At 37.0% G+C, this 26,904-nt stretch overlaps 1 pseudogene; it reads right to left on the bottom strand.

Annotated features, from left to right (window-relative positions):
• Positions 1-4,849: 4,849 nt before the first annotated feature.
• LOC131055012 (2-alkenal reductase (NADP(+)-dependent)-like) lies at positions 4,850-26,904 on the bottom strand (annotated as a pseudogene).

Consider the following 26,904-nt stretch of genomic DNA (forward strand, 5'->3'; position numbering starts at 1 on the left):
ATACCATATATCTTTTTGAACGGGGAATTCAATGCCTTGAAAGAGCATGCATCGGCCTACACCTTCAACCCCAGATCTCTATCTCTCCCGGCTGAGATAAAGTTGTGAGTGGCTCATGTATCCACCATAGCCACTGTGTACTTCCCACTCAACTAGGCCTCCACGTGACACAACTTGTTGCGGTTCTCAAGTTCGGCAGTCGTTGCCTTAGGCTGCTCAGTGGCATTAACTGCACCCAAACGCTGGATCACACCCATCGCTACAATCTGACCATCCTGGTCTACTGCCATCTATGTAGAGTTCAACCTCTGCCTCCACAGATGAAACACCCACGCCCTCTCTTGTCATTCTTTGACTCGCCATCTCTCAAACCTTTGCTGGAACCTGTACCAGATGAGGACTTCCCTGTCCCGCTCTGTTTGCTACTAGAAGAGTCCCCCTTTCCCTTAGACTTTCCATCATCCTTGGGTTGGAATTGCTTCTTGTCTTTCTTCGGCGGATAGGATCCACCTGATGCACCTGGTGCCTTCGGCAAATCCTTGTAGTCAACCAGTCGATCCGCGACTGAAATGGCCTCCTCGACATTTGGAACCTTCAGCTTCTGTAGCTCGTTCTGATCCCACGGTACCAGACCCTTCAAGAAGTGATACAACTTAAGATCTTGATCCATATTTAGAAATTCCAACATAAGGACCTGGAAAGCTTTGATATAATCTCGGATCTTCCCTGTTTGCTTCAGGTCTGAAAGTTGTTTGAAGGAGGTCCAACCTGCATTCTCTGGCTTGAACTGCTCCTTGAGTGCGTCCCGCAACTCATCCCATGTGTCTACCTTGACTACCAGCCTACCAGCCTCCATGTCCTGAAGTCTGGTCCTCCACCAAAGCTTTGCTGCTCCAGTGAGGAATCCTATGGCCGTTTCCACCTTTTCTTCGTCCGTCAATCCCCTCATGGATTTCAGGTACCTACCCATGTCAAAGAAGAAATTCTCCATGATCTTGTCATCTCGATCACCCTCATACTTTTCAGGTGGTGTCACTCTTGCACCCTTGGTAATCCCTGCTTGAGAAACACAACTCTTGACAAACTCGATCTCCTGAAGAGCCTTCTTCAACTCGTCTTCGAGTCTAACTTGTTCTTGCTATTCATGTCCATACAGGACCTGGAGATCCTTGATCTCACCTTCAGCAACATCCAGTCTTACCTCGGCGGCCTCCGCACGCACCGGCAGCTCCATCTCTTCCAAAGCCTCCAAACGGTTTCTCACTTCCAGAAGTCGCTCCTTTGTCTTGGACCTCTCAATAATGTGAATATGGGGTGAGCCCTTCTCTCCTTCTGACTCCTCGTCAGCATCCCCCACTCTTGGCTTCGTCATGACTGATGTAAACTGAACTCCCTCTTAGTGTGCTAGCTTGGGGTATCAAAACCTTGTGCTCTAATACCAACTGTCACGGGGTTGGTTTTCCCGTGCGGTACCGACGATCTTTTTGGTACTTGTCTGTGAGATCCAAGCACTTCCAAGAACTCGGACTATGCCTGTAAGCACTCCCAAGCCCGAGAACATGCACACACACACTTGCACAACACATACAAACTTGCACAGCAGAATCCTTACACAATAACACAATGTTGGGGCAATAAGATAGCTTTATTGAGCTGAAGAATGGCCCCTGGCTTGGTCTAGAAACAATTCCAACAATATCATTGGTCACTACCCTGAGTACTTCCCAAGCACCCGATTACAAGTTCCCGCCCCTGGATCTGCGTCCACTCTTGAAACACCGGTACAGATACCACTGCACCTCGCCCCTGGCTATAGCTTCTCATGTAGACTCCAAATCCACAAAGACCCTGTCTCCTTCGGAACTCAACCTGGCGCACCACTGACTCTCTTGTGAGCCCACGACATCTTACCTAGTACACGACCCAGGCCCCCTCCCTAAACGGGGACTCCAAGTCACACTACTACTCTGCTGCTGCTCCTACTTCACCTCTACTCTGCAATCGCTCTGAACACCTTTGCTTGTTGGAATGTTGTTTTGGTCCTCCTTGGATTTCTCCACCATGAACCTTCGCCTGTGGGAAAGTAAAGCACAATGTAGATACGTTCTCTCGTGAACGGTCGGGGTACTCTGCTTCCCCCTATATAAGTTTTTCGTCCAGTTCTCACACATCTGTAGCTTGGCAATAACCATATGTCAATCACCACAACTTCCACATGCTGAGAATAACAAGGGACTTACAATCCCAGAAGCCTATTGGTCTCCTCGAGACAACAGCCCCTTATAGTCTACTTGGGGTGATTATGCAAAATGGATAATGATTTATGTTTTAATTTAGTCATGATACACCATTTTGGTGGTTCCCAAAACTGCTACTCCAGTTCCTAAACCAAATCTCACGTACAAGGCCAAGGTTGTTGTTAAGTAAGTAAAATTAGCTCATCAACATATTGTGGAGGGTTGAAGGTCAAGTCTACGAGAGTGGGTTATATCTCCTACATTTTGAGCTCATCTTAGACTTGAAAGGGTATTTATACCTTAACAAGTATTGAGATCACATCAAATGAAAAAAAAAATTAATGACAACCAAACCCAACTTGATGTCTTGGTCCCAAAGACTGTCATTGAACCAAGAACAACTGGCTACCTAGAAACCCCTATATAGCTGACAACAATATACAATTATAACCCACACAAAATGAATTCATTTGAGGCTCGCTTAAGATATATCCTTAGTTATATCACGAGGTTATGAATGTACTAAAGCTACTCCTACTCCAACACTACTAATTTACATTTTGTTTGTTGTGAATGATTTGATATTGGTCAAGTGGACTAGAGATCAATGCCTATCTAATGGACTTAAAGTCACAAATAAGAATAAAGGAGATAATGAAAGAAAACATATAATAGTCTATCTAGACAAATATGCCATCAAACTACAAACATTACATAGAGCGCATACTTAGTAATCATAACTGGACTACATGAATTCATATGTAATAAACAAATGATTATTACAATACCTATTTTAATATCTTGGAATGTTGTCAAATTATCAAATGTACATTACATTCATGTCAGCAACTATGAGAAGAGAAAACCTTTACAATTACTAAAGATTTCCCTAGAGAAATGCAAACAATAATGAAGACATCCTCACACAATATCTGATACATATTATCCTTCACATGCCTCATGGATCCATTGCCCTTTTGCAACTAGACATAGCATGGTTAAAACCTTAGACGAATACTTGCACCTACATACCCTCCTATTGCCATCACAAGAACCAACCTCCTCCCAAAATTAGACTCGTAACAAAACATATATCCCTAGGTTGAAACAATAAACCATCACACTATGGCACATGCAAAACCAAATGTTGGAGAAGAGTCTTGCCTGTAATGGGCGCTCTAGATTGAAGTAGGATGTCTACACTTACTTTAGATAGTTGGGTGAAATGGATCCATGAATGCTGGTAGGTGGAGTAGGTCAATGAGGAAACATGTCATTGGGCCCCAAAAAATCATTAAAATAATTATACCTCCCTATGTCGAGCCTCTGAAAGATAAAATGTTAAAAACGCAAACCCTCGACAAAGGAACAAGAAGTCATTGGGGCTTAGAGGGGCAATAGGAACCTATTAAAGGTTCCAACAGTACCAAAAACCATTGGAACCACTTCCATTATCTTTACCTTTTATCGCCTTTACCTTTTCTCTCATCATTATGCGTTTCTTGTTGGGGCTTATGACTGCACTAGGAACCCATTGAAGGTTTTATAGGAACCAAGAACCAAAGGTTTCAGGTGCCTATGAAAGCTCCGAAAACCCCTACTTAGCCAATTTTGGAAATTTCAACTTAGGTATTTGACTAACATAAGAGGGGAGAAAGATAAAACATCCAAAGGTACAATCAAGCAATATGACCTAGCCCACTTAGAATCTCTTAGAATGATTATGATCAATGGGCTAACAAAGGCAAAAAGAAGACCATAACAACAACAAAAGGGCAAGAATGAGACAACAAAATGGGGTGCCAACATCGACAAGGAAAGAAAAATGATCTAGTTAGATCAACTTTGATACTTGGCTGACCATCTCTGGACTACTTCTGTAATAACTTCATGTGTGAAGAAAAATATTAATATACTTTAACTCCTTTATCTAGTATGCATTATTAATATTGTTCACTATTTTAAGTATTAGTTTTATGATTTTATCAGATAGGATAGTAAACATGTTTCTCTACGTGGCATGATTAATAACATAAATAATAGAGATCCATGATGAACATTGACAATGGAAGTGTGATTAACTATTGTATAAGAAGCAGTTGGATTTAAAAAAGAAGAAGCAATAGGATGACAAGAACCATTTTGGTCCATCCCTGCAATACATGTGTGTGTATGAGGGGGATGATGAGTGATTAATAGTGATTCTACACGCAGAATGGTGATTTACAATACTTGTGTGTGGGTATTATGGGGTGGGGTGTTATTTAAATCATCCTATTCAATATAGATTTGCTCAATTTCTATAACAGCAATGAATCCCATATAATAACTTTTCTATAATTGTTAGCGGATGTTAGGTTGTACCAGTCTCTAATCAGTGACTCGATATCTTGGAAGAGTGCTTAACTTTTCTTTTATAAGTTTGAAACCTTGAGAGAACCAATGCAGAGAACCTCCTCCCAACTTTTTGAAGTTCTAGACATCTTGTAGTGTCTACTTTTAGAAAATACACTATTATCAAATCAAGATCTGTACAGAAAATATTTCTTGAAACCTAACTTTTCAATCTAGAAGAAAAGGTTAGAGGGCGAGAACTGAGGGTTTATTATGGATTACCAAAGGAAAATTGATTCTATTTATACAAAGGATTGTCAACAAACGGGACCTTAGCAGGCATTATCCTCATTATAGAATAAATATGTTACATTGGGAGTCTTGAAAACAAATGTGTCTACACTAGACTATATAGCTTAAACTTCTTGATACCAGACAATTGCTCTCATCAGACAGCCATATTTCCTTTCCATTATTCGTCACATATGTGTACAATCTGTTTTCCAATGTTTTTACCATGAAAAAGACCGACAAACGCTGATGGTGCATTCTCCAAACCATCTGCAGTATCTTCAATATAAACTATTTTTCCTTCTTTCAGATAGCCTCTTACTTTCTCAACAAACTCAGGGTACATATGCAAATAATCAGGTTCACAGAAACCTTCCATTTTTATCCGCTTATATATAAGTTGTCTTAGATTCTTTATACCTTTTCCCTCCTCCAGATTATATTGTGAGATCATCCCACAAACAGCAATACGTCCATGAACATTCATATTTTCAAGAACTGATTCAAGGATATCACCACCCACATTCTCAAAGTAGATGTCGATCCCATTTGGAAGGTACCTGGATTACATAAAAAGACACTTTTATCAATGTTTCAGTCATAATAGCATCTTGTCCAGTGTTTTCTTCAATGTTGGAAATCATTGTTTATAATTTTCTTAGATACCTTTTCAATATTTGCTACAAGGTAAGGAATCATCATTTAAATTGAAAAAAACATATTTTTAATGTTTGCAGCAAAGGAATCATCAGTAACATTTAAAAAAAAAAGATGTCAGCAACTTCTTTATCAACAAGCCCATCTCATATGTACTGCTTTTGTTTAACTGGAGCATTGATGTGTATTTGCATGCATCGGTGAAAAATAATTCAAGTATGCCATAAGAAATTAGAAATGGTGGTGTTTTCTTTTCTGAAGAAAATAGGAAACTCTTCATTTTACTATCATCCAAGTCGTGTGAAACTATTAAGCTCGTGAGAGGAAACATTATTCAGATAGAATGAGCAATTTGACTCCATCATAAAGCAAAAGAACACAGTGCACCATAACATGGTTGTCATATCAAATGCAAGGAATGCCAAAGTGAATACAGTTAAAAATGTATAATGGTTGTAAAGTTGTCCATATGCTACATAGAAACGAACTGTGAAAAAGTAAAATGATTATAAATCTGATTAACAAATGAGAAAATCAAAATGTGGTCTAGACAAAGTTTCTCTTTTCAATCCTTTGTAATGCGGGATAACATTTTATAGTATATATAGAGACTATTTCAGATCATTGCAAAAATCAAACGGATGATCACTGCTAACTTCACAACATACAAAGTGTAGCATGGCAGATGGTAACATCACTTATGGCTGAAAAGGGGAGTTTTTTATTTTGGAAAAAAAACTGTGTATTTCATATGAAGTCTTTGGAAACATAAAAATTGCTTGTTTGTACAAGGTGCAGGTAAAATATGTAAAGAATCACAAACTTTAAAAAAATATACTCACAATCTATCAACGGTATAACTTGACTAGATCTGGCATACCTGATTCGAAGATAATGGAAAGTTACAAGATAATAGTTATCTCACTGTAATATTCACATCACCCCCATTATGACGAAATCAGAATATGCTTATCAAAGATATGCCACTCCACTGTCTCTCAGAAATGAAATGTTCTTTCACCAAAGAATTATACAAGTTCTGAAATATATTTTATTTTGTTTTCTTCTGGTTAATTTAATTTCAGTAGTACATTCAAATTTAAGAAAGGGTCAAGGGCTAATATAGGCTATGCATAAATAAATAAATTTCTGTTCCAAATCAAATCTGTCCTGTCATTGCATAGATAAGTTACTTCCTCAAAAAATAGTTAAAATAGTTTAGTGTTTTTTTCCTTTTTTATGTGGAGTGGGATGAAGGGGTAAAAGGGGTGGGTTTAGTAGTCTACAGTTTTCTGAAAACATATAGCTTTTACTTTAAAATGCCAGCCTCACATATCTGAATTATGAAATTATTTTTTCATCCTTGTATAACACTCAACTAACTGGATATGCATGGCCTTCACATCACTGGATGTCAACTTTTTCTCTCATAAAAAAGAAACAAGTACCAATAGGCTGCTAACATGCTCTGAGTCTAGTGTCCCCATGGATTGGGACAACATAGGTTGAGTAGGCTTCACAAGCTGTTATTGTCAAGGATGCAAAGGATAGTTGAATTGAGGATGATCATGATACTCTATAGGGTTGACACTCTACAGATGCTCAAGACTCTTCTCAAAAATATCTTGAGAAAGGCTTCTAGGTTAAAAGGTTACAAGATGCAAGTTGATTTTTTCATTGATGTCCATAGCTTAGGGTTCAAGATGTGAATTAGCCATAGCCTAAGATTCTAAGTTAGTCTGCATATAAATTTCTCACCCAATTTTAAGCAAGAGAACCTTGTTGGTATTTTGGTATGGTTTTGTCATTGATGTCAACACCTATCAACACTTATCAACTCTGGCACTTTGGAGAAATGGTTATATTCACCGGCAAGCAAGTGACTTTATGCATAGTCACTGGTATCTGGTACACTGGCAGGATATATTGTTCACGGGCACTTTGAATGACATGGAAAACATCTGGTTATGTCGAAGACATTGTTTGGACACTTTGTCTTGGAGATATGTTCATTGGATTATTTGTGTTTGCATATTTGTTGTTACTGGCAAATAGGTCCAGATTAAGCACCGGTAGGCTTATCTATTCCAGATCAGCACGGCACGCTTTGGAGATGATTTTGTTGTTATTGTAAATGCATTAAGCCGACATGTTGAATCGGATATTGCATCGGTTATTGATTTACTTCTAAATTGATTTTATTGTAATATCTTTTAGAGCCGACCTACTAAAATTGGTCTTAGGTTATGGTATATATGTAAGATCTTATTTGTAAGATCGATAGGCGATTGGGAAAAAGAATTATAAGAAGGTATATGTGAGAATAAGCAAAGCTATACACGCAGACATCATTTAAGGTGAAGCAAGGTTTTTGTGAAGGCATATCAGAACTGAACCGGTACTGAATCCAGCATATGAAGATGTTATTTTGAGCAGTACATTATTATTGGATTTAACCATCCAATTGTATTCAGTGTGACTCCTATTTGTGTTTGAGCAGTGAGCTCTAGGCGCTTGGCCTTTTTGCATGTGCAGACCCCATTTGTATACACATACTATCTGCAGTAGTATCATCTGATTGTGGGTAAGGTTTCCCACCGTGGTTTTTCCCTTTACAGGGTTTCCACGTACAAATAATGGTGTTATGTGTAGTGGATGTTATTGTCTTTCTGTTTCATACATTAATCTTTACCGGTACTGTAATTAACTGATAAACTATCTACCGGCATAAAATTTGATTTACCGGTATTAAGCATTAAGGTTGGTTAAGTTGTTTTTTGTTTGAATTTATTAGACAACTGATTCACACCCCCCCCCCCCCCCCCGCTCTCAGTTGTATCCGGGACCTAACAAACCTCCTCTATCAATCACAATGGTACATATTAGGAGTAGTGTCTCTATATCTTCTTGAACAAATTCATGTTCTGCCCAATGATCTTAAAGGGAATCGAAAAATGAAAAAATGATAATATTTTATAAGATAATAGCTAATGTGATGGTTAAATTGTGGTGTTGTGATTCTTGCCACCAAGGTTCAAATCCCTACCAGGGTGTTATTGTTGAGTGCTCATGTTGGGGATAAGGTTCCCCCGTATGTGGCCTTACCAGTTCATAGCTCCAGTCAAAAAGCATTTAACCCCAAATTTTAAAAAAACGAAATTCAAAATTCTGCACAGTTATTATCTTTTGTAGATGGTACCATTGGAAATCTTGTAGGAATTATCATACCAAAAAGATAAATTAAATGAAGTTAACAGACATACTGGTTCCATTTTCAATTTTCAAACAACTATAGCTCTGACACTAAATGGCAAGTAATAATAGGAAGTAATACAATAAACTTAGAAAAAAGGAATAAAAATAATAAAGCATTCCAATTTGGTTTCTTGTTGGAGTATAAAGCATTATAGTTCCATTTCAATATTCATAGAAGAGACAGACAATGTATTGCATCTTTTGATCAAATTAATATTATATCACAAGGATTGTAAGCTAGCCATAAAGTCTTGTTGAATATGCATTACCTCTTGAGAGTAGCATTTAAGTCCGATTCTTCTTTGTAGTTGAATGCCTCATCAAAACCGAACCTATCTTTCAATAAGTCTACCTGCATGACAGAGATCTGGAGTCAGCATAGCCATAGTCATTCATATTCATGACCTCTAAATGCAGCCAAACTGAAGCATTACGATTAAGTCCATAGTTGACATGATTGATGTTGATTTGAGGCAGTGGAGTAACTATATGTCTATCAGGCACCCATATCCTCACTATAGCTTGCAACTTGTGAGCTTTAAAAAAAGTAAAACTATAACTACAATGCTGAATGGTTTGGGTGACCTGGCACTTTTGAGTAAAATCCCTCGTTTACGTGCCCAGAAGAAAGTATTTCAAATTGTGGAAGACACAAAAATTAGAAACAAGAAAAAGCTAAATGTAACCTTCTGTTGGGTGCCAGCACTCCCAACAACGTAACAGCCAAGCAACTTGGCAAACTGGCCAACAAGCTGACCAACAGCCCCAGCAGCTGCAGAGATATAAACACTTTCCCCTTTTTTAGGGGAGCTTACTTCATAAAACCCAACATATGCTGCGAGTCCAGGCATTCCTGTAAGATAACTGGCATCAGAAATGAGTACTAGAAATTTCTTATTTGTCTTCTGAAGACAGAAACCCCACCAATTCCAGAGACATTTAAACCTCATAATTCTCAACAATTATCAGTATCTTGACAGCCAAAGAAACTAGCCAGAGATACAGCCATAGATTTCTGATTAACATAATAAATGTGAACAGAACTTAAAGCTTATATTCACCATGAGTTTAAAGATTATTGTGAACTCTCATCCAGAAAGAATTTTTAACTTGAAACATTTATATCAACTCTTATATTTGGTCTGGGAAAAGAAGGCATAGTTCATATTGCCTGATACAATCTATGCAACTCAAGTTGCCAAAATTGCCTTTATCTAACCATTCAAAGTTTAAAAGTGTTTAGAATTAATGATACCGAATGCCAGTATCAGTTATCACTCAACTACTTGTTTATTTTGAAAGTCAAAACTTCATAAAAACAGGATATCTCTCGAGCACATCCAAAGTTGCTATTATAGAAAAAAAAATATTATTCCATCTTTCTCACCACCTTCTACCACCGCTTGCTTTGTTTTTATTTTCTCTTTCAGGAATCAGGGCAACCAATCAACCACTGCCAGCCAATCAGGCCTGAAATTTGATGGTCTGTAGCCTGTATTTTTGGTTTTTAGGCTGCATATTACTGGAAAAGTAGACCGTAAGTGTTTACAGGCTGTAAATTCAAATAAAACAATATTTATTCATTACCTCAATTTAAAATTTGATATTTATTTCCTCATAAAATTAACCATTCAGAACTTTTTAAAACTTTCACAGCACTCAAACTCAATGAATGACAATTAAAATACAGGTTAAAAATAAATTTTAACAGTCAAAAAATTTCTTAAGATTTCATGTGCCTGAATGACCAAAACGATCTGCAAATTTCCAATTGACAAGCATGGTTAATTTGAAATCATATTCCTGCTGCCAGCAAATCTGGAACTATAGAGCAGGCATTCCCATTAATAGAATAACACCAATGAGCAATTCTTAGAGCAAACGAGGAAGAGATTGTTAGTCTTCCTGTAAATGTGTTTCTACAATAATGAGAATTATAAGCTAGTTAATGCAATAATGGTAGAAAAAATTATCATTCATTGCGTTACAAGTGATAAGTCATCATTGTATGTGTCAGTAGGCAAAGAACTTCTAAATTTGATGCAAAAGAAACAGAGAATGCTAACATAGTGGATGAACAAATTCTTATACTTAAGCTTCCCATTGTCAAAAAAAAGGGTGTGCCAACTTTCTCCATAAAGAGCTTGACAATGGCATATATAATGTTTTGGGCAGTAAAAGTATTTATACATATCAAATGCTTTATGCAGATAACTCATTGAAGAGGATCGTGATTTCTGTGAGGAAAATTATATTGTCCGAGTAGTAAATGTCAGCAATTGCTGGTGAGAAAATGTCTATGGAGACCCTGCCAATAAATAATGAGCAGTGTCACTTCAGTATTGAGAAAGTAGATAAAGAGGCCTGAAGATTTGTCTGAGGAAGCATCTGAAGATTTTCCAGATTGGGGGCCTTATTGTCAGGAAGATGAATACAGCACTCTCACTTTTTTTCAGTTTCTCTCTATTAAAGTATTTTTGATACTCAGCTGCATTTTGATCAGAAAATGCAAGGCTTCTCATGTTTGTATGATTTTTACATTGTAATCTCTTTCCTTTGCAATATACAATTGTCAATGGCACATTGTTGCTATTCTCTATAATTTTTCTTGGTGTGCTAGTTTTCCTCAATAAATGCAGCCAACAATGGGGTACAGCTCAGTCTTATGTAGTATGTACAGTGATAATAATAATGTACTCAGGGAGCATGCTAGCAGGTCCAAGCATCTCCATCATCAAGCCAACTGTTTTCTTACCTTGCTGATACATAATTTAGAGCTTTCTAATTTGTTGAGTCATATCAAGTTTTTGCCAAGTTTTTTGCCAAATATGAGTTCAAGCCAAAAATGTGTCGAGGGAGACTAGCCTGAGTTTGATACCAAGACAAGTCTAAGTCTCAATACTATGAAGGGAAAAATAAAGTTGCTTCCATCAGTATAATCATACCCACGTTTATCAATTATTCTTTTGAAAAGCAGTTTAGAACTTTAGAGATCATAACAGAATAACCATCGACCAAATACCTATTTACTAAAAAAAATCATTCAACCCCAAATGATAAGGATTCTATAAACAATAAATGCATATTTGATCAAACAACATCTCATGTAATCCAAACAATAAGGATTCAAAAATAGGAATATGGCCTGCTATGCCATTACCTAAAACTCCCAAGTAATATGATAGAGGTACATCCGTATACTTGATCTTTTCAAGTTGATGCCGCCTGGTATAATGCTGTATTCTTCCCATCCAGTAAAACCCGATACAAAATCACCCTGTTCAAATTCAGGGTGATTTGAAATGATAACTTTGGAGATGCCAAAGCCAGTTATGACCTGCATATAGATCCGAATTCCTTAATTATAATCATTGCCACGAGTCACCTTGGGTTATTTGTTTTCAATTCTAATTGACTCAATCTTGAACTAGTACAAGAAAAAGTTTATTTCATTCAAATCTAGTGCAAGATGAGACTGAAAGAAATAGTGCCAAGTGATATAATTCTGCAGTTATGAAAAGTTCAATTTTTATTGGCACAGAAATTAAGGTAAATTGGATATATTTTGAACTCTTCAGGAAACAATATTCAGGTGAGTAAATTTATCTTCATTTTCTGAAGTATCAGACTTGATCCTATACAGTAAATACAGGAAACTATTAAATCTAACCTGCAAAAGTAAAAATATCTTTTTACTCATTATATATCACTCACTAACTAGTAAGTTATCTAATGCTAAACTGAAAGGTTTTTATCATGGGATTCCCTTCATTGCCTCAAAATTCACCAACTGAATCAGCATATGCTACTTAATCTTGCATCCATTTCTTTCCACCGATGCGTAGGAAAACCAGAAAGTGGTACATTTTTCACATGAAAGTTAACTGATTTTTCAGTAAAAGCATTAAGCAAGAAAATCTTACAGATCCAGGCATAAAAGGGGCTGAGTTGGGAACATTATTTGCCATGCGGAATCGCATATAAGGATCACATGATAAATACAAATTCTTTACAAGAACATCTTGTGATACATCACTCAGTTGCAAGGTTAGTTTGTTATATTTTAATGACATGTCGGACTCCTCTGGCATTCCAGTAACAAAATCCTTGAAGATTACTTGTTTATTGATCACTTCACTTCTAGCCATTTGAGTAGAGCCACCCTGCAATAAAGCGGTTACATCAGTTACAATCTCATAGTAATTTCCCTTTTAATCACATTAAAAGTATCACTCTTCTTACAAACAACTTTGTTCCAAAAGTTTTTCAAATAAACTGACCTCAAGGTAAGTGACCATGCTACAAATGTACTAATGCAATAAAGAAAGAACATAAGAAAAGAAATAGTCTTTTAATGGTACTACTTAAAAGTGTCAGCTTGCAACTTGTCTATCACACATGGTTATTGCCAGCATAAGCATGAACAAATGCACTATCCGAATCTTTTAAAAAAATTAATGTAATGAATGCTATCCTTCACAATCAGAACACACACCAATGCAGTTTTAATATTACTTTTATGCTTCAGAAGTAAAATAAGCAACTCAAAACATCATTAAGAATGTAACACCTAGATCATTATCATAAAATATAATTCAACATATTACAGAATAAGTATAACAACACCTAGGAAAATAAAGAGCGATAGTTGCATTTCCAATCAAACAGAACAGAAACATATTGAATGATGCAAGAGCATCCTGGCTGCCCGTGCCAGAATGGAGAGTTAGTAACTGTTGCCAGCATCCTGCCTCCCTGTGGGAATTAAAGGCAGCGCACCTTGTTTTCGACACTGGCAGGTGATATAGCAGAGTTTGTAACAGCTTTCTCTGTGCCTTCTTGGAGGCATTGAAATAGTAGTGGCATTTTATTTTTTTGGGAAGGAAATCAAATTCCTAAAAATGGTATAAATACAGAGTAGTGGGAGGCAGTGACCACTATAATAGATGCTTCATTATGGAAAATGGAAATCATTTCAAATCTGCAAATTACAGAGGGAAATTAAAAGATGGGGCTACGTGAGGAAATGGATTCTCATTCTTGGGTCATTTATATCAGCAAAACTGAAAGCTAAAAAGGGCAGCAAACATTTAAAAAGAAGTAGGCGCACAAGATAAGGAGGGAGGTGTGGGAGTAGTGGAGAAAGTTGCCACTTTGGAGCTTATTTAATTCAGATATATATATATATATATGGGCAGATGCTGCTACGTGAGACTGGGTGGGGGGGAGGCTGTTATAGCAGCATTGAATTAAGATTTGATAAACAGAAAATTTGAACAGAGAAGAGGTAGGAAAGGTGGGATGTGGATGGAAGAATGAAGTGGATAAAGAAGTAATAGAAAAGAAGGCATGGGAAAAGTGGGCTGCTAAGAAAGATAAAGTAGGATACAAAGCCAAGAGGGCAGAGCTGAAGATTATGGGAGAGATGAGAGATGAAATATCAGAGGCCACGAAGGCCATTTTTGTAATTTGTATTGTAATTTTTTTTGTCATTGAGTTATTTTTAGTTGCAGTTGTTTTAACTACATCAGTGGTATCAAAGCGAGAGTTCTTGAGTGTCCAAGCAGAAGCACCGATTGGAGGTAGTTTGCACTAGGACTCGAGGGTGGAGAGTGTGTGGATATTTGCTTGTAGATGAACGTGCATGCAAGAGGAGATACTTAGAGGCTTTATGTTGAGGCCTTGTGATTCTTTGAGTATGGAATAGAGAAAGAGAAAGAAGACTTCTGTCATTAGATGGATTTAACAATTCCTGGACTCAAAAAAATGAGAGAGAATAAGAGATCAAATGAGAGAAGAATTTATAAATTTGAAGCAGCAAGTGAAAGAAATATAAGAAGGGTTGGAAAAGAGAAGAACGCTTCATCACAAAAGAAGTGATGTTGATCCTTATTATTCAAATGATGTTTTGAATGCAGGAAAGAAAGAAGAAGTAGCAGAGTGTCATGCATGTGACATAGAGGATGAAAATGAAGAGATTGATGAACTTGAAGCTGAGGAATGTCTATTAGAAAACATGGAGGATTAAAATACAGAGGTTGCAGCAGCAACAAAAGAGTTGAGTGAAATGGAGGATATTGAAGGACAAAACAGCCAAGTTGCAGCCATAAAAGAAAAGGTAAAACTTTCATTTTGTGAGTTTACTGATGATTCTGATTTGCATGTGAATGATGTGAATGAAATGGATGGATGTGAGGAGATTGAAAATTGTGTTGCAGCAGTAATGAAAGGAGAAATATCAGATTTTGATGAGGTAAGTGCCAAATTTGATTTATGTTTCAATGATACAATGATTGATACTGAAGAAAGAATTGCAATGGTGAAGGTAAATCATGTACAATTTAATTTTTCTAAATGTTATTATGGAAATGGATGTGAGGATAATGAGGTTGCAACAAGAGAGAATCCTTTAGAGGATACATGTGAAAATGAGAAAGATTATTTACTAATCTAGATTGAAGAAGAATGGGATAAATTGATTGTAGGTGGAGCGAAAGTTGCAATAGAAGGTAATGAGGTAAACTCAAATTTTCATGTATGTTTTGATAAAAAGGAGAATGTGGAAATAGAAAGAGTAAGAGATGATTTGTTAATGAGGATTGCAGCAGTGAAGGTAGAGTGGAATGCATTGGTTGCAACTGAAAGGGATGATGGAGTTGCATGTCTTGTTTAAGGCATGAAAGAAGAGAACAAAGTTGAAGTTGTAGTAGAGGTTGATCGAGGACCTGATGAAGACGACCCGTTGCTTGGAGAAGAGATCACTTCGAGTGAAGAGAATGAGAAAGAAGATGACTTACCAAAGGAATTTGCAGTTGCAGTGAGAGGTGATGAAGAAGATGTTGCAGCAGAAGAGGTAAATTTTTATGAATATTGTAATTAAGAACTTGAGATGGATTTGTCTGCTAAAGTGAGTGAGAAAGAGGATGGTATAGTGACAAGGTGGAATATAAATGTTGCATATTTGTATGTGGAAGTTGTGAAAGGTTGTATAGGTGAAACTTGGTGGAGGTGGTCAATTCGTGGTGGATTGAAATCTGCGAAAGAGGGGAAGAGTGGAGAGGATATTTGGTGGAGGAGATCAATTGATGGTGGGTTGGATCACACAACGAAGAAGAAGAGACAAGAGAGCCATTGTGGAAGAAGGGTAACAGTTTTTCTTGTGAAATGCTGGAAGAAGAGGAAAAAGAAATAGTTTCATGTGCAATTGTCATAGTGAAGGAGTTTGTTGTAGATTGTTTGCAATCTCAAAGGGTGATTCTATCACTCAACTCCACTTTTGTAAGCCTATGCTCACAAACTTTCTACCAAGTGCCTCTGATGTGGGAGCAGCCTGCTTGCCCGTGCCAGAATGGAGAGTTAGTAACCATTACCAACATCCTACCTGCCTATGGGAATTAAATGCAGTGCACCTTGTTTTAGATGCTTGGAAGGTGATACGGCAGAGTTTGTAACAACTTTCTCTATGCCTTCTTGGAGGCATTGAAATAGTTGTGGCATTTTATTTTTGGGGGAAGGGAATCAAATTCCTAAAAAATGGTGTAAATATAGAGTAGTGGGAGGCAGTGACAACTATAATAGATGCTTCATTATGGAAAGTGGAAATCATTCCAAATTTGCAAATTACAAAGGAAATTAAAAGATGGGGCTACATGGGCAAATGGATTCCCATTCTTGGGTCATTTATATCAGCAAAACTGAAAGCTAAGAATGGCAGAAAACATTTAGAAAGAAGTAGGCGCACAAGATAAGGAGGAAGGTGTAGGAGTAGTGGAGAAAGCTGCCACTTTGGAGCTTATTTAATTCAGAAATATGTATAGCTGCTGCTACATGAGACTAAGTGGGGGGGAGGCTGTTATAGCAGCATTGAATTAAAATTTGATAAACAGAAAATCTGAATAGAGAAGAGGTGGGAAAGCTGGGAGATGGATGGAAGGATGGAGTGGGAAAAGAAGTGATAGAAAAGAAGGCGTGGGAAAGAGTGGGCTGCTAAGAAGATAAAGTAGCATACAAAGCCAAGAGGGCAGAGTTGAAGATTATGGGAGAAATGAGAGATAAAATATCAGAGGCCATGAAGGCCATTTTTATAATTTGTATTGCAAATTTTTTTGTCATCAATAAATTAATTTGAAGTTTTGTTTTCCTTTATGTTGAGCATTGTGAGTTATTTTTAGTTGCAGCTATTTGTATTGCATCATTGAATTGGGCCCCTTTTCCTCCAATGTGTCAAGTGTTGCCGATAGCTTCCCACAATGGGCAACCTAGTTGAGAGGTGACGGAGGCTCATAACATTAAATATCTTGAAAGGACTCATCTTGATCATGGAGTGGAATTTAGTGTTGTATCAGTACCCTGCCAAGTACAACCCATCTATCCATTTACCTTGTTTCTGTTAAAATTAAGGTGTCATTCACCTTGTAAATCCTTTGTAAAGACATTTTATTATATTCCAACATCTTTGGAAAGTGTACGTAGACACATAAGGTGTTAGGGATAAAAAATTATCTCCCAAAAATTATAGTAAATATATTCATCATGGAAAGTGGGGTTAATAAATAATAAGCAACTATAAATTGTTATTGTGAATTGATTACCCTTTCCAAGGTGGATGCCTAGGAGAGGAAAAGAACAATCAAGTGACTGCTGGAATCCCATATTTTGTGTTTTTTTGGTTCGACAAAATGGAATGCCTAGCTTGGAGGATAAAGTGACTATTCATATTCCACAATTGACATGTAATAAGTTACAAGCTTATCTTCTCAAGTTGGGTGTGGATTTTTGGAGGGAAAGGTTTGGAAGGTCAAGAGAAACACGTGACTCTTCAATTCACATTCCCTATGGTTTTGGATACCCAAGTTGGAGAGCTATAAATGTGTTGGGAGAAAAGAATAGTCATGATTCAAAGTGTAGTTTGCAAGTCTGAAGAACTATTTTGTTATACAGGTTATTGAGCATTGAGGAAGAATATTTATTGTACATAAATATTGAAGTAATAATAATTCTTGGCCTTTGTCGCTGGTGGAGTTTTTTCTGCAGAGGGTTTCTCCACGTAAATGTGTTTATTGTGGTTTGTTCATTCTATTTTCTGCATTTGACATTCTACAAAAATTAAGAATCCTATTTGGATTGTTTTCTATTTAAATACAACTTAACTTTCAGATTTACATGGTATAAAATCAGATTTCATTGTAGTGGATTTAATCTCATAGTTCCGATAGTTTGTCCTCTAGCATACATCTTAAGGCATCCCTTAAGAACATTTGTTCACTGCCTATATTTTCCCATCTATTTTTAGTAGAAGGATGGGCCATGTTGAATTTTACCCTTGTGAACTTTAAGATTTTCTGCTAGAAATGGCTCCCTTGAAAATTCAATCTTGATCACAAATTATACATTGTGAGATCCTATGCAAGTTACACACATTCTGAAAATATACCTTCACAATCCTTGACCTAGTTGACCCAAATTTAGTTACAGGAAGGAAATGTACAAACTTGGTCAAATGATTTACTAAAAAAAATATATCATCTTTACCTTTGGATCATGACAATCCCCAAAGCAAGTACATTGAGATAATTCGTCACTTTTGATGAAGGATAGCATTTGGGTGATGCAAGCTGAGAGATGGAATGCTCTCCAATTTATTTTCCTGGTAAGTATCATAGTCAGCTACAAATTTGAGGTTGTTAGCCTTTACATTCTGGCAAAAGAAGATAGCAAATTCCTATATGTTTTTTGAAAACCTAGATGCCCAACAATGGACGATGAATGCCCATGTTCATGGGCCTTCCATATAAGAGGTTATCCCATTCAAAAGTATATGCATTCTTGAAAGATTATTATGCTATTCTTGATTGACCAAGCCTTCTCTTTCTTTCCTTCAGCAATATCCTATGTGGGCTGAATGGCAGTGGTGTTATTGCAGTAGTCTTGAAGAAGTTACACCAACCAGGTGGGTTGGTTTATAAAGATGTAATGAATGTGTGTCAACTCAACATGACAGTGTCTGCAACCACATTATCTTTCCCCATCTTACACAATATGTCAAAGTGAAATCCCCTGCAATTTTTCAATTCATTTTTGTTGCTCCCCTATAAGAGTTCCTTGTGACAAAAGATGTTTCAAACTAACATGGTCAATCTTGATTGAAAAACTTACTGCAAGATAGGAATTGATGCCATTTAGCCACTGCATATAGGATGATCATCGTTTCCTTATTATATGTGGACATGTGCTTCTCTCTGTCATTCAACTTTCTACATTTTAAATACAATGAGTCAATTTCCTTGTGAGAATACTACATCAAGCCTGAATTGGAAGAATCACATTCAATTTCAAATGTTTGGGAAAAACAAGAGGTTATTAAAACAAGTGCTATAGCAAGGACCCTTTTGAGTTATTCAAATGAAGCCTATGCCCTTTCCAACCAAGAAAAAGAATCCTTTTTGGTAAGGTCAATCAAGGTTTAGACTATAGCCAATGCACAGGTGATGGAGTTCAACCTTCTTCTTGGATAAGACCTAAGTTGTCGATATAGGTACGGGATATGGTTATGCCAATACAGAATTTTTTTCCCTTGGGTATATATATATATATACAAAAAATTGAAAATTTAAAGAAATATACAGAACTATAAAACTAAATACATTTGATAGTATGATACTTCATCATTGATCAATGCTAAATGCCAAAATGGTAGTGATAAAGATAAATAAAATGTCCATTGACAGTTGAATATTTAATATTTATCTTTATCAATAGGCATTTAATAGTGGTCATTTTAGTTGTCCAAGTTCTTGATTCTAGTCTCCACTCCCAAACCCCCTCATTGTAATCAGATTTCTTATATGACAAGAGATCACAATAACTAGTGGGGGTTTGTGAGTAGAGACCCTAATGGGTTTGAGGGGCAGCAATGATAGGCTGCACAAGGTGTTAGATGTGAGAAAAAACCAACGATAGAGGGGGTGTGGGAGAATGTTTCGTTCCCCTGCGGGCCAAAAGTGGGGGTTAGGTGCCCCCCCAAGAAAATAAAATTAGATAAAATGAGAAAAGAGAGAGTGAAGAGAGAGAAATGATGCTTTTAGGGGTATTTTAGGTTTTCTGGATGCAAAAAAAAGTCAAAAATGTCTTTTTTTGTGCTAAATGCCCTTGGGTGCCCTAAGTATGCCTGGGTATGCTCGAGTACGTACCTTGGGTGTACCCGAGTGAACCCATACCCAGATGTACCTAGTACAGGCTAAGTCACCAAGTTCGACCGAATTTGAACCTTGAAGTTCGAAATTCGGCGAACTTGAAAAACTATTCAAAAAATCGATTAAATTCGATTAAATTCGGAAAAAAATTTAGGGTTTGTTAAAGTGTTTTTTTATTTTTTTGGGTTTGCGTTTTAGGGTTTTTTGGCGGATTTTATAAAAAGGCGGCCGCAGGAGTTGCAACCACACCCACGCGAGTTGCTAACGGCGCCCACTCTGCCCGACCGCCACGCGAGTTGCTAACGGCGCCCACTCTGCTCGACCGCCACCAGTCCGCGATGCCACCACCAGTCCGCGACGCCACCAGCTCGCGTCGCCACCAGTCCGCGACGCCACCAGCTCGCGTCGCCTCCAGTCCACGACGCCACCTGCAGTCCGCGTCGCCACCAGCCCGCGACGCCACCTGCACTCCGCGACGCCACCGGCCAGCCTCGACACGTCCGCGACCTGCACAGGTAGGCCGCCATTTTTTTTAATTTTTTTTTTTTTTTTTTGTTTATAATGTTAAATTGTTAATGTTTAAAAATTTATGATTTATATTAATATTTTATAATATAATATTATATATTTTTATATTTTATTAATTTTTTTTAGGTTTAATATTTTTTATGTTTAATAATTAATATTAATATGGTGTCAATTTTTTTTATGTTTATAATATTGTTTAATGAAGAGAATGGAAGATTCCCAATGTTATATCATATATGTCAAATCATTAAAATATTTATTATTCTTTAATGAAGCCAGTCATAAATTGAGAAACTTCGTCAACTTACCTTGAAATTAGCCACACCTCAATATGATATTAATATGATATTATATATCTCTGCTTCATTTTTTTATATGATATTAATATGGTGTCAATTTTTTTTATGTTTATAATATTGTTTAATATTATTATTATATAATTTATAATTTTATATTAATGGTTTTTTATTATATTGTTTAATATTATATATTTTTAAAAGGTTGAAATAAAAATAGTGTGTTTTTTTATTTTTCTTTCCAAACATGCAGATTTTCATTTAATGGCTCCTCCCAAATCAACTTCTGAGGCATGGAAGCATGTGACCCGAAATGGAACTCACATCAAATGTAACATATGTCAGGCAAATATCATTGGAACTTTAACAAGGCTTAGGGACCACTTCCTTGCTAATACAGGGGGTCCAGGTGGAGGTGTTCAAGCATGCATAGGTGTGACTCCAGAACTTAAAGCTATTCTAGAGAAAGAGTTGGTTGCTTCAACGGTAGGCAAAATGAAGAAGGCACAAAAGAAACAGAGAATTGAAGGAGATATATCTAGATTCACATCTGCCATGTCTTCCTCTTCTGTGCAATCCGAAGCGGCGAGTGTACCAAAACAGAGTGGAACACTGAACAACTTTTGGAAACCAGTAGAGAAACAACAGGTGGATGATGCAGTTGCTGATTTGTTTTACACAAGTGCTATTCCATTCAATGTTGCGAGAAATCCTCATTTCCGCAATGCAGTTCAGAAAATTGCAGAGTTTGGCAAAGGGTACACACCCCCAGGTTCAGAGGCTATCAGGACAACTCTTTTGCAGAGGTCAAAAGATAGAGTGACTGAAAAATTAGCTGATGTCAAAGCCACTTGGAAGGAAACAGGTTGCACTATATTGAGTGATGGATGGTCAGATATGTGTCAAAGGCCATTGATTAATGTTTTGGTGTCTTGTCCTGAAGGTGTTGTGTTTTTGAAAGTCATTGACACCATGAACCACAAAAAAACTTCAGAGTATATTTTTCAAATATTAGAGGAAGCCATTCTTGAAGTAGGGATGGAAAATGTGGTTCAAGTGGTAACTGATAGTGCAGCAAATTGTGTGGGAGCTGGGAGGCTGATTGTAGAGAAGTACCCACAGATATATTGGAGCCCATGTGCAGCGCATTGTCTCGATTTGTTGCTTCATGACTTGGCTAAATTCCCATGGATAAATGAAGCTATTCATAGAGGGAGAGCAATTGCAAATTTCATACGGAATCATCGTCTCACATTGAGTATTTATAGGCAGCATGCATCAAAGGAATTGTTGAGGCCTTGTGAAACAAGATTTGCTTCATATTATATCACTTTGAAAAGAGTGGTTGAAGAAAAAGCAGCTTTGAGGTCTGTTATACGTTCCAATCAGTGGGAAAGTTCAGTGCTTTCTAAAGGCCCCAAGGGGAAGAACATAGAGCAAATCATCCTAAACAGCAATTTCTGGGAAAGTGCAGCAAAAGTCTTGCTTGTATGTGAACCAATTGTTGACGTGCTTCGTATGGTTGATGGTGACACTCCTTGCCTTGGCATGCTTTATGAAAGCATGGACCGGTGTAAAGAATCTATTCAAAAAGCACTAAACAATGAAGAAGCAGAATATATGCAGATATGGGAGACAGTTGATTGCAGATGGAAAATGATGCACACACCTTTACATGCAGCAGCTTGCTTTTTGGAGCCTAAGTTGTTTTCTATTGATAGAAGGGGTGATAATGAAATCATGGCAGGGCTTTACCAAGCCATTAGCAGGTATGTACCAAATCCAGAAATTGCAGCACTAATCAGAGATCAAAGTTGGCAATACAAGAGAGGAGAAGGGATGTTTGGAGGGGCAGAAGCCAAATATGACTCGCCACGTATGTCTGGATATAGATGGTGGATCTCTTATGGATCATCAGCTCCTGAACTGCAAGAGTTTGCTATTCGAATTTTGAGTCAGGGAGCAAGTTCATCAGCTTGTGAGAGGAACTGGAGTTGCTTTGACCACATCCATTCCAAAAAGAGGAACAAATTGCTGACTGGAAAGTTGGGAGATCTTGTCTATGTTCGCAGCAATTTGAAATTGTTGATGAACAAATCAGCAAAGAACACTTCTTTACAACAAACTCTTGAAGGCATGGCAATGCTAGATGCAGATGAGCCTGACTTTGCAGATGATGAACTGAGTAGTGATACAGATGATGATGATTTGGCATCCCAGCCAAGTGCTCTTGATGACTTAGAGTTGTTTTAAAGTTCTAAAGTTTTTGACTGTTATTGTACCTTTTTGACAAAAGAACATCTTTGCGATAGTGAAAGCATATGTTTCCTACGGTTTATATTTTATAAATGTGTCATCTTTTTGTAATGATTTCAAATCTATTTATCAATGTTAAACTATTTACGCAAATTTATAGATATATTACATATATTTATTAAAAAAAAATTTAAAAATTACATATGGCGAATTTAATTCGAACTTTATACATTTCGAATTTTTTCCGCATCGAACTTCATTCGAATTTCAAAGCTGTCGAACTTCGAATTCGAATTCGAACCTGGTGACTTAGAGTACAGGTGTGGGAGGCCTTAAGGGCATACCCGATAACTTAGGATAAGACCATCAATTCAACATAGGGACTTTTGCTAGGTATAATAATTCCAATTTCTAGCAATTCTTGTACAAGCCTTTCAGTTTTCGATTTTTGGTTTCGATTTTTGGAAGTGACCTCACCTATGAGGATGAACAACTACAAGCCCCCTCACTGGATCAATCTCAATGATATGCTTGAATCTTATATCTGGGAGAGTACATCTTGATAAATAGCTTGATACTTTCGAAGCAACTTTGGAAATCCTAAAAATTGTTCTTGGCAACTAAAAAGGTCAACATCCATGCAATATAGGTGGTCCATGAAGCCAAAATACCCTTTCTTCAAGATTTCAATTTGACTAAAATTATCATCCTTGATTTGTTTTGATAGTAAGGACTTGATAGTGTACTCATGGTCCCCTCACTTGAATGTAAGAAACCTCTCTTGATGATTTTTGGAAAATGTCCTAAGTGACTACAACCATTGTACACCTAAAACAACATCTACCAAATAAATTGTTTCTTTGAGAGTATAGCTGCCATTGTTGGCTCCAAGTTATCCCACCACATCCAAGCATTGAATATTTTGGTGACTTGGGATCCACATGAAGGACCAAATTGCCGATCTGTCTTTGTCGACTACAATTAGGGTGCTTACTGGATCCACCATGACCAAAACCACATTCTCTTTAATATGGGTAAAAGATTTGAAGGCATCAAGGCAATCTAAATGAATCATTTCTGCTAGAGATGCAAAGGGTTCCCCTATTTGTACCATAGGTGCACAATGGTCTTCAAGTTCATTCTCAACGTGTTACTCTAGAATTTTGTCAATAAGGAGTCAAACTAGAACTCAAAAGGACACATATCTTCAGCCATGTATTATGACAAGGGTTTGTAATAGAAACATCAAGACTTGGGTTTGACTGATGACTATAAGTTTCAAAAATAAGGACTCAGATTTTCCTTGTTCCCTACTCCTCTTTCCAAAGGAAAAACATTCCTTAGAAAATACTAATATACCCTCCTAAGGAATTCAAAACGTTTTTCATCCCATCTAGGCTCTAGCAACAATAATATCTCAAATCGGCTCAAATTGTCGTATAGCTGCTCTTGTCAAAAAATAAAAAGGAGCCCATACAGCAGGGCCCATCTGCATATGAATTATATGATGATATAACCTCCTTGTCTCACAGTTGTCATGACTTAATGAATCTATATCTGCATAATGCATGCTTGTACATGTACTGTCTGGGATGCTAGGCATGTTGACCAGCCTTAGAACTCAGTTGCAGTATCCAAGAAAATTGCCAGCAACATGATTTGGTTAAGGGATTTTCCAACAGCCATTATTCATTTTCATAATTTGTGCATTTACTACTTGTTTCATGCATGAATCTTGCATAATGATAATATAAAGTACTTTGTTAGTCTCCTAATTGCTATAATACTTAGTTCTCACTTCTATGCTTTGATAAACAGATCTTTAAGATAAGATTGATTGCTTGAGACTATGAATTAAATCATTCCTAACACAAATTATACTCATATTGGGGTTTGTCAAGCAAAAATATTGTGTTGGGGATGAAATCAACACCATTCACTTGATTATTGAAGACAAAAACAAACAAAGATCTCATGGATCTTATTGAACTTACAATTGGGGGATACACCTCCGTATATAGATCTAAATAGGGGTTTTGGGAGACTGCATTTTGATGTTAAGATTTTCTTGGATGGTAACAGGTGTGCCTTGCCTGGATATACAAGCCTCTACTCAATATGTTAGAAATCTACAGTTAATCCTTCTAGGAACTCATATATACATTAATTTTATTTCAAAAAAAATAAAGAAAAAGGAATGAGAATAAATGTTGGAATTCTAGCCCCCTATGTTAACAATTGATTGTAACCTACCAGAGACATGGGGATGCGTGACATTATTTTACACCAGGTTATGGTAATGATTGAATGGGGGTGTATGTATATTTAGTTGCTAGATGTGGATACAGAGGAGGCATCCTTGTTCCTACACTAGAATTTCGTGGCAACTATAATTCTATGCTATATTAAACTTCCAGCTATGTCTGTTTAAAGCCCAAGCTCACCAGAAAAGTGTACCGGTTCATCAGTTCGGCTATTCTGTTAAGGATTTCCTGAAGGAGAAGGGAATGGCAATCATTGCTGCCATGTATAGACAAGAAATGAAGTGGTATTTCAGTAATTTAACTTGCACTATGCTAAATTCTGTTTATGTCAAGTCAGTAAAATACTGTCAACACACTCTCCAAAGCAGTGTGGTGTAATGGTGAAGGGTTATGCAAGCAAGAAACCTAAGTTCAAATATCCCTACAGGAACTCTGTGACAAGACTTCAGCATGAAGAACATACTTGCAAAGATTATAATCCATTATGAAGAACCATATTTTCTTTTTTTGGGTGAACTCTGTATCACAAATAGGTCCACAAGCATTGATTACAACCAATTCTTAGGGCATTTACTTATCCAGCAAATGGTAGATATCATCTCTCCATCAATCAGTGTATCAAACTTGACACCAATTCCTATATTCAACTTTTGCAAATGGTTTTTCAATATCTTACCGCCACCTTGCACACCAATTGGACTACAACCCATTGGGTTGATGAACTATATTTCAAGTCGTCTAATTTTTAGGGCATTTGTTTGTCCAGCAAACAGAAGATATCATCTCTACATCAACCAGAGTATCACCCTTTACATAAATTCCTACATTCAACTTTCGCAAATGGTTTTCAACATCATAACACCAATCGAACAACCACCCATTGAGTTGATGAACTATAGTAAAATATCATAGAACGTGACCCAAACTAAACGTATCCAACACTTCTCAAAATGTTAAAAATGTGCCTAAATTTATCCCATGCCACCTTAAAATTACTCGCATCTTTCATCTAAGATTTCCCAAACAAAAGAAAAGCTATCCCACGCTAATTCACAGAGAAACCATAATTTAAGTAACATACCTTATACAGAAACGTTGTTGCAGTACAGGCTCGGCTTGTGGCGTTGTATACGACCATGAGAAGCCTCGTGAAGTTATTTGAAGGTAGTGGGTGACCAATGTGCTTACGTACTTGGCATCAATCATGTCTCATCAAGGAAAACAACAAAAATATGTGTTTTGGACGCATGTCACGAACTATAATGGAATATTATCCACTTACTGGCCATCCTGAAATGAGAATATTTATCGTATTCCTTGGAACCCCAAGTAAAAGATCCCGTGGCATGAAGTTCAGAGTAATCTTAATTGAATATATACTTTAAGCAATAAAATTATAAGATCTTAGGTACATCTACTTTAACCAAAAATAAATAAAAATAGAAAATAAGTTTTAAATATTTTATTTAAAAAATTCAGCTGCTGCAGATCCATTAGAGGCGGTGTCTGTAGCTCGTGCAGCTAGGGTTTTTTTCAGCTCGAAGAACGTGGTTAAAAGTTCTCTGTCTACTTTCTTCCTTCTCTGTTCGCTTTC

Source organism: Cryptomeria japonica, chromosome 6 (assembly GCF_030272615.1).
Source record: "Cryptomeria japonica chromosome 6, Sugi_1.0, whole genome shotgun sequence".
In the NCBI taxonomy this organism is placed as follows: domain Eukaryota; kingdom Viridiplantae; phylum Streptophyta; class Pinopsida; order Cupressales; family Cupressaceae; genus Cryptomeria; species Cryptomeria japonica.